This window comes from Oryctolagus cuniculus, chromosome 13 (genome assembly GCF_051225735.1).
Source record: "Oryctolagus cuniculus isolate XC-2025 breed Fujian yellow rabbit chromosome 13, ASM5122573v1, whole genome shotgun sequence".
Taxonomy (NCBI): Eukaryota; Metazoa; Chordata; class Mammalia; order Lagomorpha; family Leporidae; genus Oryctolagus; species Oryctolagus cuniculus.
This window is the reverse complement of record NC_142879.1, coordinates 10,260,516-10,277,596: the sequence shown is the minus strand read 5'-3', so window position 1 is coordinate 10,277,596 and position 17,081 is coordinate 10,260,516.

Genomic DNA, 17,081 nt, shown 5'->3' with positions numbered 1-17,081 from the left:
TTTCTACTTTCACTTTCTTGATAGATGCAGCTCTGCATGGCCACTCAGATGGAAAAGTTCACTATGACTGCTTAATCACTAAACCTTCTTTCTTTTCAACAGTTCAGGGTAGTGATGGAAATTACAGCTTTAAATCATATTAATGGCCTCTCCGTGATTATCAACCAAGTTCAGTTGCTTTCCTTTAAGTACTAACATAGATTCCAGAGATAAAGTATTTCTCGTGTTTTGAAAACTCTGTATATGAATGATTCTGAATAAGATAAGTGTACTGTACAAAAGCCATGATAGCATACTATTCATCTATGTACCATGAGGAAGACTGCTGGGCCGACCATGAGTTGTTTTTTTTTTTTTTTTTTTTTTTTTTTTTTGACAGGCAGAGTGGACAGTGAGAGACAGAGAGAGACAGAGAGAGAGAAAGGTCTTCCTTTGCCGTTGGTTCACCCTCCAATGGCCGCCGCGGCCGGCGCGCTGCGGCCGGCGCACCACACTGATCCGATGGCAGGAGCCAGGAGCCAGGTGCTTTTCCTGGTCTCCCATGGGGTGCAGGGCCCAAGCACCTGGGCCATCCTCCACTGCACTCCCAGGCCACAGCAGAGAGCTGGCCTGGAAGAGGGGCAACCGGGACAGAATCTGGCGCCCCGACCAGGACTAGAACCCGGGGTGCCGGCTCCGCTAGGCGGAGGATTAGCCCAGTGAGCCGCGGTGCTGGCCCCGACCATGAGTTTTATTCACATCATTCATTCTGCAGGAACCGGGGAGCTTCGCAAACATCTCTTTCCTCCTTTCCAGCTCTCCCTGTCCTACGAGATGGCAACAATACATGGAACAGCACAATAGGACGTAACAGGAATACAAATGTTTATTCTTTTCAGCTCAAAGGAAGGGCTGGCAACTGAATAGGTTGTAAATCATTTCTCCTGTTCCATATCCCATGGAGTTCAATTTGAACTTGCAAAGAGTGAATCCGAGCTGCTGCCTTTCCCAAAACAACCATGTATTCTGTAATTTAGATTACATTATCTTCAGGCACGGATTAAATGTGAAAGTGAGGACATATATATATCATTAAAGCTCATTTTTAATCTCCCTTCATCCCCAGGCCTTGTTGCAGATAAGGAATGCAGAGTGTGTCCTCTGGGACCTCAGAGGACCTTGAGGAAACCACAGTAAAGGCCATCTTCTGCCTCCCAATAAAAGGTTACGTGGAGTGGGCGGGAAGGCCTGTGAGAGAGGCCCTTCCAAGAATGTAAAGAAAAAGATACAAAAGCCTGACTCGAAATAAGGAGCCCAAAGGAGAAAGACCAGAGCGTTCATCTGCTCTCATAATTAACACAGCTGTGCTATAATTTGATTTTTATTCTAATGCTGCCATGTAGCTATGCCTTGAATATTAAAAATGAGCAAAGTATAAAATTATTGATCGCTTGTAAATAAATTCTAGTTGGGGTTTGACTCATTTTTTAATAAAACAGGTTTTGATTAATTAGTACATAGCTCTTTACAATGGAAAGACAGTAAAGAAAGACAAGGAGAGAGGAAAAGAAATCATTTACACTCTAATCCAGCCATGTCTAATCTATCTGTAATCCCCGCAGTGTTTATAAAAACACCTTACACAGAATCCTAGCCCAGACCAATTAAATCAGAAACTGTGCACAGGCCCAGCCAATAGTAACATTTAAAAAAAGATGATTTATTTATTGGAAACTCAGAGTTACATAGAGAGAAGGAGAGAGAGAGAGAGAAAGAGAAAAAAGGAGAGAGAGGGAGAGAGAATCTTCCACCCGCTGTTTCATTCCTCAAATGGTCATGATGGCCAGGGCTGGGCCAGGCTGAAGCCAGGAGCCAGGAGCTTCGTCCAGGTCTCACACATGAGTGACAGGGACCCAAACACTTGGGCCATCTTTGCTGCTCTTCCCAAGTCATGAACAGGGAGCTGGACCCAAAGTGGAGCAGCTGCAAACCAGCGCCCATATGTGACGCCAGCGTCACAGGCAGCAGCTTAACCTGCTACATAACTCAGGATTATGTTTTCAAACTCTTCAGTCTACTAAAACAGGGAGCCAGAGCTTACAAACACTGCCATCAACCACTTGCCTCCCACCCACCATGTTCTATGGGAAAGCACGAAGCTGAAGAGCATCCACAGGAAGTCTCAAACCCACCTACAAATAATTTCTAGAAAATCGTTGCTGGAGGCACAGAGGCTCCCTGGGATCCAGTTCGAAAGCACCTGAACCTTGATCTCGGGGTTACTGACAGGTTGACTTGTGATCGCAATAATTATTTGCTTCATCAACATCTGGCAACTAATTTCAGAAGTTTTACTGTGAATGTGAAACTACTTACTTAAAGTGTCTCTATGAGGCAATCATGAATACTGAACTTTGCACATGGTACATACCACCAACAATTCATTGTAGAACAGCTGGAAAAGCAAAAGTAAGGCTAGGCTGTGTGAAGTCCTTTAGTTCTGCATAAAACACCACCAAAGCTTTCCACACCACCAAAGCTTTCCACATCTTTATCTTTTTTTCCTGCCTTTTTTTTTTTTTTTTTTTTTTTTTGGACAGGCAGAGTTAGACAGTGAGAGAGAGACAGAGAGAAAGGTCTTCCTTCCATTGGTTCACCCTCCAAGTGGCCACTACGGCCGGCGCACCACACTGATCCGAAGCCAGGAGCCAGGTGCTTTTCCTGGTCTCCCATGGGGTGCAGGGCCCAAGCACTTGGGCCATCCTCCACTGCACTCCCGGGCCACAGCAGAGAGCTGGCCTGGAAGAGGGGCAACCGGGACAGAATCCGGCGCCCGGACCGGGACTAGAACCTGGAGTGCCTGCGCTGCAGGCGGAGGATTAGCCTAGTGAGCCGCGGCGCCGGCCACTTTCTTGTTTTTTAACTAACAGATAATAACTGTATATATTTTGGGGTAAAGTGTAATAATTTACACAAAAATACAAACTCTAATGATAGATCAGAGTATTTGAAATTTCCATCTCCTTATATATTTATCATTCCTCATGTTAAGAACCTGAATTCCTCTGCTAGATTTTTTCATTTATAAATATATGAAAAAATATATATATATATATAACAGATTATGGTAAACTACAGTGACATGTAGTGTCATGTGGCTTCATACCCACAATCTCACCTCCCTCTATCTTCCCACTCCCTACACCTCCTAGTCTCTAATCTCTATTCTCTCTACTTCTATGCAAGAAAACTTTTCAGCTTCCATATATGAAAACATGTAGCACCTGTATTCCTGAACCTCTTATTTCACTTAACATGATGTCCTCCAGTTCCATCCATGCGACTGCAAATGATAGGACCTTATTTTTAAGGCTGAGTAATGTTTCATGTGTTTTACCTTTTTTTAAAAAAAATTATTTATTTGAAAGGCAGAGTTACAGAGAGAGAAAGAGGGGTCTTCCAACCACTGGTTCACTCCCTATATGGCCACAATGGCCAGAGCTGTGCTGATCCAAAGCCAGGAACCAGGAGTTTCTTCCAGGTCTCCCACATGGGTACAGGGGCCCAAGGACTTGAGCCATCTTCCACTACTTTCCCAGGTTATAGCAGGGAGCTGGATGGGAAGTGGAGCAGCCGAGACTCAAACTGGTGCCCACATGGGATGCTGGCACTGCAGGCAGTGGCTTTACCTGCTATGCCACAGCGCCAGCCCATCCATGTATGTTTCTTTACCCACTCATCCAGTGATGTATACTGCAATAAACCATGGGAGCACAATAGCTCTTTGACATAATGATCTCATTTCCTTTGGATGTATACTCAGTAGTGATAGCTGGATCATCTGACCTCTAACTTATTTTTTAAATTTTTATTGACAGTAATTTTCCATATTCATGAACTACATTATGACATTTCAATGCATGTATACAATGTATACTGATCCAATCAGGATAATTAACATTTTTCCTTCTTAATATTATTTTATGATTACAGATCTTTCAGGTATCACTAGAAATGTATACAACCCTCTGTCTCCTACCTTCAGTCAGCCAAAAATTATGGAAATGACGTGTCAAAAATAAGCCAGACACATAAAGGAGAGCTAGTGGCAGCTTTGGACGAGTGTCTTACTCATTGTGTTCTCTGTCGGGATCACACTGCCAGATACAAGAGGCAGGTAATCAGCAGCCCTGGAGCCACACTGCCTCCACAGTCCAGGGTGGGTCACTGCTAACTGGAAACTTCAGAGAGGCACATAACATGCGCTCCTAACTCCTCTAGAGATAATCAGGATAAAAGTGTTTGTGTCACAGAGTTGATATGAAGGTGAAATGAGCTCCTAGTACAGGTGCAGTGCCTAGAATGGTTACTGGGATGTGCTGATAGTCACCCACTAATGCAATCACTTGGAATACACAGTGATTCAAAGAATGAATGAATGACACTGGTAAAGGAACTTCAGTCTTTTAAGGATCTCCTATAAAAAATATTTCTTCCTTCCAGAAAAGTCATATTCACTCACCACTAACGGGAACTAATGGGATAATATAATATAATATAATATAATATAATATAATATAATATAATATATATATAATGTATATAATATATATTATATATAATATAATATAATATAATATAATAATAACGGGAACTAACCACTAACGGGATAATCCTTGATGGTTGAGGCACAGCACTCACTGAACAGGAGACTGTCAAAGATGAGTCACCTGTATTTCTCTGTTTTGCATAAGCCAGCCCTGCAGGTCCTGGACTGAAGCTCAGGCCTTCTGAAAAAAAAATTACTCAAGTGGCATTATTTCCAATGCATAAGACATATAGAACCCAAAGGCCTAAGAAACTAGAAAAATAAAAGAATTTTAACAGTCATATTCCCACCTCTACTCCTTCCATGCCTCTTAATGCCCTATGAGTCATCACAATCCATCAGAGGGGTCCCAAAGACAGAGAAGCTACCACCAGTCTCTCTTCCCCTTTACTTGTTATTCAGCAAATAGCTACAAAGAGCCAATCAGTTAACTGCACTTAACAAACCAGGAGGATAGTAAGGGGGAAAAAAGCCATCAATTGCAAATTATCATTGGACAAGAGTTTGAAGCAATTCAGGGACAAAATTTCACACAAGTTTTGAAACTGCTGTTGAAGACCCTTATTCATGGAGTCCATTGTGGGGATTATTACTTACATAAAACCTAAGCCCAGGGAGGGTGCCACAGGGCACCATATCCACTCTATTGCACTCCATGCATCAAGAACATGTATTCCAATATTTGCTTATACTTCAAAGTACTTCAAAGAGAAAAAGAGAATAGAATTTTAAACTCACAGCTACACTTTGAAAGCTTTTCCTCTCCTCTATTTTTCTCAGATCCTGAGACGACTCTATCTCTTCAAACTTCTCCCACCTACCCTGGCTCAGGAGAGCGCTGGCTCCCCTCTCCCCCAGCACTGCAGCAGGTGCATCCAGACTCCACACTTCCTGCATTTTTCCCTTGATTTCACCTCTCCCCGTCCCAGTTTTCCAGCCTGGCAGCTGGTCAGCCAGCAGGCATTCTTCCCACTGATGAATCTGGAGTTCGGAAAGCAGAAGAAAAGTTTTGATTTTTCAAGAGATGATTTAGAAAAACGGTTGCTCTCAGTACAACGTCTCCCCCCAAACAATGATAGAGTTGTTAAAGGTTTAAGATTTTGCTTCAGATTTACCAAGTGAGTTGTTAAATTTGCAGAAGCTAAGTCAAGTTTCACACTGATCATCAGCAAACGGATGAGACTGGAGTGGGTGTCATTAATATTGTAGAAGTTTCTTCCAATAACAAAAAGCTTTTTCTCTGTAACTTTTAAAATTCCACTTCAAGAAATTTTCAATCTCACATGATTGGGACATTTATACATAGAGAACACATTCTCACTGTTCTCCCTGGAACCTTCTATATTTTGCTGTATTTTTGTTTAATCAACAGCTTCTCTTCATCAAAACAATTAATTTACTGATGCTTTTACTTGCTATTTTTTGAAGTAATCCCTCACTTTTCTCTCAGCATTTTGGATATGAAGAGTATGGGAAAGTGTGAAACTCATTTCTTCTCTCCTTCTCCCCCAGAGTCTATTTTAGGTATTTTTCTCCATTGCATTTCAAGAATAGATAGTCTATTTGTGCTCCTTGGCTAACTTCTGATCACTTTGCGATTACCAGAGACTGAATCAGGATAAGCCTTTCTTTCCTGCAAACTTAGGGTCACGTGTCTTGCTTACCTGTCATCTTTCTACCATTAAGGGTAGAAGAAAGGAAAGAAGTGACAGGAAGAGGGGAATCCAAAAGAAAAGCACGTGATCACTGAGTCGTGTTCTATTTCCTCAGATGTTGTCCTAGAATAGAAAAGCCCCAGGTGACATTCTTGGTATCATAAAATTCTCAGCATGCTTCTGACCTTATGAAAGCCCCAGAAGGTAAAGTTTATAAACTGGTCCATGAGAATCTTTAAACAGAGGCTGCAGAAAGCAGAACAACGTGCAGTCTTTGCATCTGAAAACTATCTGCTTTTTTATTTTCCTAAGTTACTGTGTGGTTCCATGTGGGGTCTAACTTTTCATCTTACTCAGAGCAGTTCCACTGTTACTTCAAGACCACATTCCCAGGCACCGTGTCACAAGCGCAGGTGTGTATGTCTCCTGAAGGTTGCATTACAGAAAGAAGTACATCTGCGGAGGGGGAAATTAACTCAGTGTTTGATAGAAGGTATTTTTCCAAACACCATTACCCTTATTTTCTTTCTCTCAGGGCTCTACATACATGCATTAGGGACACTTTGGCTTAATGGAAATAATTCCAATAAACACCTCAAATTACCACCATAAAATACAGTAAAGCACTGGATTCTCCTGTCTGGGCAGGAGCTGAGACACAGGAACCCCAGCAAATGGAACCAAGTAATGCTTCCTCCCGTAACAAATGTGTTTTGTCCTGTTCTGTTTTTTGTGTATACTACTTCATATAGAGTTGGAATTGAGATACTGCAGAGACACAGTTACAAGGTAAGATTGTAACCATGTTCACAATTGGGCTTCAGATGTATGTAAAGTGCTGGGCAGGGTCAGGGAGCTCCAGGAGAGACAAGCAGGTGGGAGAGGGGTCTGGAGGAGGACACGCACTTTGAAATTCCAAACCAGCGTTGGCAAGGAATGCAAGGCACAGAGTGATGGCTGGAACTAGAACCTCTCCTGAGCCCAACTGCACTCACAGCAGGTGCACACAGGTACATAAACATGATTTGAAGCAGAGCTATCTCACCTAACACCAACGTTTCAGGGATGCAAGCAGCCCACTGAAGGAACCCATGACACAGAGAAATCAGTGTGCATCTCACTTCCAGGAAATGGCTGAGTATCCCTACTCCCAAAAGGATTGGGCACGAAAGTGACTGTAATCAAAGAGCAGGGGTTGCTTTTAGTAAGATGAAATGAGGTTACAGAACTAAGAGAAACAGATGAGGCCACAGAATGCATGCAATGATCGGTAGACTAACTCATCAAGATGCTGGAAGACCTCTCCCTTCTGAAAAGCTTCTAGAAATGCTTATCTTTTAGCACGCAGGTTGCTGGACCACAGAAAGCCATACGAAGCCCTGGAAGAAAGGCCTGAGTTGCACAGAGGCTTCCTAAACTTTGCACAGGATGTGTAACTAGCATGGATTCCAAGTTTTCTCCTTTGGAAAAGGGGTAAATGTTTCCTGTGGCAGGATGCTTGGTGGTCAGAGAAGAGGACTGCAGAAGGAACTGAGCAGGTGTCCACCCAAGAAGCGGGCTCCCACTCCAAGGTTCTGAGCTGCTGCTGTCCACTGGCTTCCTGGGCAAGGACTCCATGTCCCAGCTCCACTTCCATGAGCCTTGTTCCTGAGTAGCAGGCAATGGGATTCAGGCAGGAGCCTGTCCAGAGCTTCTGCATCTGCCCCAAACAATGTCCAGAATAATTCTCCCCATTTGCCATCGGGAAGTCAGGTATGGAAGCAAAGATTCCATCAGCCTATGTCCCTGACTACTTCATGAAACAAAATAACCCTTTTTTCTACCACCATGGGAACTTTTTGTGAGCATGAACCCTGGTATCTCAGGGTTCATTATAATAAAGCACTATTAATATAAATATAATGAAAACATCCCATAAATCTGTGTTTAATATTATAAGAGTTCAAAGAGTAAACAGAATAAAATCTATTTCCTTTGAATGAATAGGATAGGAGGTAGATTACAAATTATACTATTGAACAGACACTTCCAATATACAAGTCAAGTAGGAATTCTATATCTAGCCTTATAGTGAGCTGCATATTCTCTGACTAAATACTTTTAGTGTGGTTTTTACAGTGTGTTTTTAAATCCATCTGATCTGGCATTAAAGTGGAGAAATCAGAGGTCAAACATGACAAGAAAGAACAAATTCAGAGAACTAAGCATTGAGATCAAAGGATTTCCAGACAGCACCTGCAGGTCAGCTGGTTTTACCTTGCTAGGTGTGAGATCGATAAAGCAAAGCTGAAGCCACCCACAACATGAGAAGTCAGATCACAACCCTCCAGAAGTTGGCGTCCTGAAAAGATGACCCTTCAATTTAAGAGTGATCAATACAATAAAACCACGCCCAGAGACAGTGAGAAGACTGCGTGACTAGGATTGACCATGGGTAGAGAGAAAAAATATATCACCCGAAGAGTCCTATTTCTTTTTTTTAAAGATTTCATTTATTTGTTTGAGAGGTAGAGTTATAGACAGTGAGAGAGAGAGACAGAGAGAAAGTCTTCCTTCTGTTGGTTCGCTCCCCAGATGGCTGCAATGGCCGGTGCTGTGCCAATCTGAAGCCAGGAGCCAGGAGCTTCTTTCTGGTCTCCCACGTGGGTGCAGGGGCCCAAGCACTTGGGTCATCTTCCACTGCTCTCCCAGGCCACAGCAGAAAGCTGGACTGGAAGAGAAGCAACTGGAACTAGAACCGGTGCCTATATGGGATGCCAGCGCCGCAGGTAGAGGATTAACCTACTGCGCCACGGAGCTGGCCACAGCTGAAGAGTCCTATTTCTAAGGCTTACTTAATAATAGACACAATCTGACCACTTGTATCATTTTTATGGCTTGAAAAACTTCAAGTGTAAAATTCACTTAAAACCATCCAAATGGTAGTGCCTTTCAATGTCTGGCAGAGGCAAACACTAATCCTCTCTCTGGATAAATAACTTCCACACAGTCCCCAAAGTATTCCCACAGATGAAAGTCTCAGCTAACCCTAGCTCACAGTCAAAAGACACGAATCAACAGAAGCAACAAGCCTAAGGTAGGGAGACTCCAACACCAACCAACCCATCAGAGCCCCCACAACAGCTGTGCTTAAATTATCAGGCAGACTACAAAAGATGAGAACTGATCGCTATAAAGAAAAAAAGGAGAGGGTATTAGGTAGTGTTAGGTAGGAAGTCAGAAATGAGCTCATGTGTGTGTGTCAAAGGGCTAAGGAATTGACACCTACATCAGTCCAGCATCCGCATCTCAAAGTCACTCGATAACCTTCCAGGGGCAGCTCAGGACCTGCACTTCAAACGTCCTGCCCGGATCCTGATGACCTTCCAGGGGGTCCCGCCCCTTCTACCTGGCCTGATAACCATCCTTCCTCTAAGCGGGCAATGCCAGCCAGGCTTCCCCTGTCTGGTAATTTCTATGGGAAAAACTCAGAAAGGAATTTTTTGTATTTACATCCAATAAGTCCTTTGTTCCAGGAGATGAAGAAGGAGAGAGGGAAAGCAGGCAAGACTCATCCCCTTAAAACCCCAGCCTAAATGTGCCCTACGTACTCTCTCTCAGGTCCTGACTGGAGAGGTGCCCATCCGTTCTTACAGATGTCCCTACCCTAGTAAACCTTGCTATGTTGCTTTCTCCTGCTCTCTGTCTCACACCTGAATTCTTTCTTGCGTGAAGACAAGGACTCTTCGCTTCTCTGGTAACAGGTAGGTCTTAGTCTGTTTGGACTGCTGTAATGAATTACCAAAAATTGGGCCACTTAAACAGCAAATATTTATTTTTCACAGTTATGGTGGCTGGAAATCTGAAGTCAGCGTTTCAGCATGGTTGGGTTCTTGATGAAGGGCTTCCTCTTGGTTATGTACCCAGTGATGTCTCTTATGTGCACAAAACAGAGACACAGAGTACCTCTGTCCTTGCCCTTTTCACAAGGGCATTACTCCCACTGTAAAGACTCCACCCTCACGACCCCAGGGAAACCTAGTTACCTCCCAAGCACCCACCTGCAAATGCAAGCCCATTGCAGATAAGCACCCTGTGTAACCACAGCTGCCCGTGAACATGCCATCCAGGATTGCTTCCCTGATTAGCTATGCTTGGATGGCCGAGAGATAGCCTCTCCCGCCGTCATTGATATTTATGCCCTTGCATCACCAAGACTCAGCAAAAGGAAACCTGAAAGGGATCTGTAACGCTGAGGAGTCTGGAAGTGCAATTCCTATAGCAGTATCACTCCACCTGTGACCCTGGGGACCACCCTGGTCTCTCCCATGCTTACCATGACAAAGCCTGCTCCTCCCCGACCATTCCCTTCACCTCCCGGACCTAGCCTGGAGCAGCCCCTGCAAGCACTAGAACAGCAGGATTATCAAGAATCGTCAAGGACCCCTCCTGGCCAAGGCGGCTGCTGCAGCACACAAACCATGGCCTGGCGGATGCCATCAGTGTGTCTCTAACAACCAGACATGACTTTAGTTCCTCTCAACAGACACGTGGTTCCAGACAGAAATGATGCTCTGCTTTCCTGTCAACGCTGTGTTCAAGGGAGAAAGTAATTCCCAGATTCTGCATTTGCCTCCGTCCGGAACGTCGTCACCACGCCGGCAGCAGTTCCAGTCTACGCATCATGAACGACCAACCATCTGGGAGCAACACCGACACGGGCAAGTCACAAAGCAGCTCAGCCCCAGTAGCCACCACGCACCCCACTTCCACGCCCGCCTTCTCCCAGTTGCAGCAGCAAACGGTGCAGGCTTTCTCCACGGAGCCTGGGATGCAATGCGAGTGTTCTCACAAGTGCCTTGTGGAGAACGGGTGGAGCTACAAGCAGAGCAGCACCGGCCTTCCTCACTGACCTGGAGAGCCGAGGCAGGACCCCACAGGAGGCCTTCAAACTAAGCGCCTGGAAGGAACCCCTGCACGTCGCTTCGTCTCCATCCACACTATCTTTGGTTCTCTTTCCTCCCAATGGAAGGCCACAGTCACGACTAGGGTTGGAGTCCTGACCATCTGAGAGACAAGAGCTCATTGTAGGCATGGTAATGAAACCGTTCAAAAAGTCAGACACTTTTCCTATTTTGCCCACTTAAGATTGCAACTTACAGGGCTGGCGCTGTGGCACAGTGAGTTAAAGCCCTGGCCTGAAGTGCCCGCATCCTATATGGCTGCCGGTTCTAGTCCCGGCTGCCCCTCTTCTGATCCAGTTCTCTGCTATGGCCTGGGAAAGCAGTAGAAGATGGCCCAAGTCCTTGGGCCCCTGCACTCACTTGGGAGACCTGGAAGAGGCTCCTGGCTCCTGCCTTTGGATTGGCTCAGCTGCAACCGTTGCGGCCATCTGGGGAATGAACGAGCAGATGGAAGACCTCTCTCTGTCTCTACCTCTCTCTGTTACTCTTTCAAATAAATAAAAATAAATCCTAAAAAAAAAAATCCACTTACGTTTATAATACAGAGTGGCATTGCATGTTGTAAAAAAAAAAAGAGTTGAAAGTTGGATCTGAGAGGAAGAGCTGCACACCCGTATTCCTAGCAGCACTATTCACAACAGCCTAGAGGAAGCAGCTCCCCAAGTGTGGAACAGGAGCCCTGAAAAGGAAAGAGATTCCGACACAGCCATGACTCAGCAAGGCTAAGCTTGGGAACATTATGCTAACTGAAGTACGCCTATCCCAAAAGAGAGGTACCAGACGATTCTGCTTAGAGGCGGTCTCTAGTGTGATGCAGTTCACAGAAGCAAAGTTGCATGATGGTTATCAGGGGCTGGGGAATGGGCGGGACTTGTGTGATGCACACAGAGTTTCATAGACTCTGGAGACTGGTTATCCAACAATATGAATACATTTGACACTACCCTCAGAAATGTTCATTATAGTAAATTCCACCTGAAAGGGATCTTTTACAAGTTCATAGAAAAATGTATATTCTCTTTTAATTTCACTTTTCCACTAATTTTTTGAAGTATTTTTACACTAACAATTTTTAATAAAATTAAATGTAATTCTTAAACTGTAGTTAAATAATCAACTATCATTCAGTAATAATCAGACAATAATTACTCAGGTATTCTTTTCAAATTATTGTGTTTTTGTTGTTGTTGGTATATTTTCTCACAGAGAAAGAGAGAGACAAAGTTCCCTTCCACATGCTCACTTCCCAAATGCCCACAATGACTCCATTCAGGGCATAATCTGGGAACTCAGTCAAGGTTTCCCACATGAGAGGCAGGGGCCCAATTACTTGAGCCACCACAGCTGTTTACCAGGGTCTGCATTATCAGGAGGCAGGGAATCAAGTACGAGCCAGAGCCAGAATGAAATCCAGGTACTGTGGGAAGGGATACAGGCATCTTAACCACGAGGCCAAAAGCCCACGCCTACTTATTATGCTTCTGACACCTACAATTCATATCAAAAGGACTCAGAAGTTAGCCTACCAGTACACCCCCAGCATAGTGCCAGGTTCCATTCCTGGCCCCAGCTCCCAACTCCAGCTTTTCCCCAGTACACAGCCTGGGTGGCAGCAGCGATGACTCAAACACTTAGCTGGGTACTGCCACCCACATGGGAGACCTAGGTTGTGTCCCTATCACCAAGGTTAGCCTCAGCCCAGCGCTGGCCATTGTGGGCATTTGGAGGGTGAACCATGGATGAGAGAGCTAGCTTGTGCTCATGCTCACTCGCTCGCTCACTCACTCGCTCTCTCTCTCTCTCTCTCAAATGAAACAGTAATTTAACAAATTAAAATGTTTTTAAAAGCTAAACATATCCACTATATTTTTAAAGAATAAGAATGACAATACCACCACCATATTAAAACTCAGTATCATCAATCTCTTTGAAGCAATTTTACCTGTCTCCTTCCTTCCTTTACAGGTAGCCACAACTTTTATTTTTATGTTAATTATTGCCTTACTTTATAGTTTAAATCACATGAATTTTCTATCTACCACATGTTCAACTTTGCTGTTTTTTCAATTTAATGTAAATGAACTTCTGTATATATATTTTATGCAGCTTTTTTTCATCCTTACTAATATATGTAGCTACAGTCCATCTGTTTTCACATTATGTATTACTCCATGATATGAATACAATAGCAGTTATCATTGCAATGCAAATGTGTGTTTGGCTTGTATCCAGCTTATCTGCTCTCAAGGATAATGTTACTAGGAGCACTGATACGTGTCTCCTGATAGACATCTCTGTTTTATCAAACTGTAGACCTGTAGGGTGTGTACTGTTTAACATTTCCAGGAAATGCAAAAGTATTTTCTAAAGTGGTTTTCTAATTGACACTTCATCTAGAAGTATAAAGTTCTCATTTTTTAAAAGCACCATTTCTGCTTAAATTACATTTTCTACAAATTGGTCACATTTTTTCTTGTAGTGTGGGAGGTCTATGCTGCATGGCTACAAATAATTCACTTGACTCTTTTTTCTACTGTTTGACATAGAATTTTCATTTATAAACAACCTTGTCTTCCCTATATGTGCAAATTTTCCCAGTTTCAGGCATAATGCACCGATCTTTGAAGTTGTAACTTCCATGAATATATTCTTCTGTCATATCATTTAAAACAAGAATTTGTTTCAAAAATTTTTATTATCAGGACTTTACAACTGATTGTTATCTTCTGAGAAAAACTATTCTAGCATCACAGTATTTTACCACAGCTTAAATAATGGTGCCTGCAAGGGCCCCACGTTTGGTTCCAACAGCCTACATGCCTGATCCTGCTTAACATAGAAGACTTGGACTTCTAGTCCTGACTCTGCCTCTAGCAACTCTGCATCATCAAGAAAGATCAAAAGAGTTAACTTCTTCTCTATTGGTGAAAGCAAAGATTAACGGCATAATCTCAAAGCTTTCTTCTTTTTAGCAAATTCTATTATTCCTTACTATTCTGTCAGCAGTCAGCAGTTAGCAGACTCTCCATCCATGCCTCAGTCTTTTTTTGGTGCAGGGGAGGTGTGGGGAGCAACTCGGACTATACTGTTACTGGAATTAAGACTTATTCTATGCATCTGCTCTCCCACAATATGGCGCTGGGAGAGAAGAAAACAGCTTCTACACAGCTGCCTCCAGTTCAGCCAATAAACTGTAGGACTTGCTCCTGATTGGAGGAGAGCAGCGTGCTCGGCGTGTGGGCAGCCGAGTTGGGATTGGTGGAAGAGGACTATATAGGAGGAGAGAGACGGCATGCACCAGGAACATCTAAGGGGAACATCTAAGGGGAACACCTGTGCAGCCCCCGAGAGAGCCGGCCGGCGGTGTGCCGCTCCCCCGCGGAAGTGGGGAAGGTGGCAGGGGGAACCGCCCTTCCACAGAGGTGGAAGGGATAGTAGCCAACCCGGGAAGAACCAGCAGCAAACCCGGGGAGGGCCGAGCAGACAAAAGAACAGCGCAGGGTCCTGTGTCGTTCCTCCACGAAGAGGGGGAGCGACATAATGGTGCCGTGACTCGGATATGAAGCCTAGGCAGGGCTTAGTGTCGTTCCTCCACGAAGAGGGGGAGCGACATAATGGTGCCGTGACTCGGATATGAAGCCTAGGCAGGGTTTAGTGTCGTTCCCCCATGAAGACGGGGAGCGACAGGGAGGGGAGAGGGAGTTACTTTGTATGTTGTCCCCACCTAACTGAGTACGTTATGGATATAGAATCTCTAGTTTTCCACAAAGCCCGCCATCCCTGTTATATCCTATTCCAAACACTCATGTTGCCATCCTGGGCCTGAAATATTCAAGTTGTCAACCCATGCTTCACAAGAAATATCCCTAACCACTGAGAAACCAACACTGCATTTCTTTAGAGTGTACCTTATAATTGACAACAACTCTCATATGTGTTATCTCACCTGTGACAGTCATCTCAATGATCCTGTTGACTGTGGAGTATTTAGGACATCTCTCCATTGACCCAACAATAGCCAAACATCATCTCATACAGACAGTAACTGTGGTGCCCCACTAATGGAGAGGGCCCAAACCTTGAGTTGCCAGCTTCCCACTGGTGGCTGGCACAGGCAGCCAGGTTACTGGGAGATGAAGTAGAATCAGATGCTCTTCACCAAGTGCCAAACTCTGCCCGGAACCACTCTGGAAACCTCCTGCAGACAATGTGGAGGAGCCAAGCTGAACATATGCTCACAGAGGGGGAGTCAGGAAACAGCTAGGACCTCAACATCCTCATCTTGGCAGGAACTCCTAACCCTTACACAGCATCTCCAACTTCTCCTCACAGGGAAGAGGAAAGAACAGTCTATGTTTCAGGGAATTTAATGCCATATCCCCCAGTCACACCTTCCCCAGATTCACAACCCCTGAGAGGTGTCCACACATGAGAGTGGCAATTTGGCAGCACCTCAGGAACATTGCCTGTCTTGGGAGAATGCGTTTCTTTGCTTTTAAAAGACTGTCTTATGCACTCACGGGCTGAAAAGAACACAGGGCATTGCCAGCCAGATTGGCTGTCATCATTATCATAACCTTTACTATATCCACTGCCGTTCTGGTTTTGTTCCTAGTCCAGGTGTCATGTATAATGGAGTGGGTTCTCTCACTACGTGCATTAGCAATCAGGAATGCCAACATAATTCAACAAACTGCTTGATATTTGGGGAAAGGACTTCATTTTTGTGAATTATTCAAATTTTCCTTCAACTATCTGCAAACCAGGGCATTCCCTGCCTACTTAATCTCCACTGAGCTTGCCCTACATACGATGCTCAATTATGCTAAAAATAATATGGTTTTCTATTAATCACATCAGTCGCACAAGGCTGCTTCACTCCTCTTCCTAAAGAATACAGTTTTGCTGGTGTAAATTCTAATACTGAGTCTTCAAGTCAAGATGCAGCAAAGCTCTGTAAGAACACCCACCCTCCAGCAATGCAGCACAGCCTGGGATACACAAGCGAGAGCCACTGATTTTCTGACACTGTCAAGGAAGCCCTGCTTGGCCTTCTCTGTGCATGCTTTTGCACTCATCACTGTTTTCACACCCATCTTTCCAAGTTAACTAATGGCCTTCCTTCCACTAATTCAGTGGTTCCGCTCTCTCCCCCTCCTAATAGATGTCCTGCAGCACTTGACACAGTTAGCTTACGCTATTTTCCCGTATTTCTCCCCACATCCGTGTTTTCCTAGATCCCCTCCTTGCCCATTCTCTTCCCCAGTCGCCTCTGCTGACTCCTCAGCCAGGCTTCTTCACGTGCCCTGCTTTCTATTCTGGCCTTCTGCTCATTCTACACTCCCTGGGAAAGTTCACCCTGTCTCAGGAATTCCAATAGCATCCATATTTTTGATGATCCCCATGTCCAAATATTCAGTGCCAATGTCTTCCCTAAATCTGCAGATTCAGATAGCCAAATACTCTAAGTTGCCACTGGAATGTCTAATACACATCTCAAATTCAATGATTCCAAAAGAGAATTTTTGATTTTCTACTCTAAAGTCACTTTTTCTCTCATCTCCTCCATCTCAGTAAATTACATCATCACCTACTCTGCTGCTCAGCTTAAAACCTTGGTGTCAGGGCCAAGCATTGTCCATCGCCTGTGACATTAGCATCCCAGGTGGCCACTGGTTCAGGTCCCAGCTGCTCCACTTCTGATCCAGCTCCTTGCTCATGGCCTGAGAAAAGCAGCAGAAGATGGCCCAAGTGTTTGGGCTCCTGACACCCACATAGGAGATCCAGATGCAGCTCCTGACTCTTGGCTCCTGACTCTTGGCTCCTGACCTAACCCTGGCTTTGCATGCATCTGGGGAGTGAACCAGCACATGGAAGATTCTCCTCTCTCTCTCA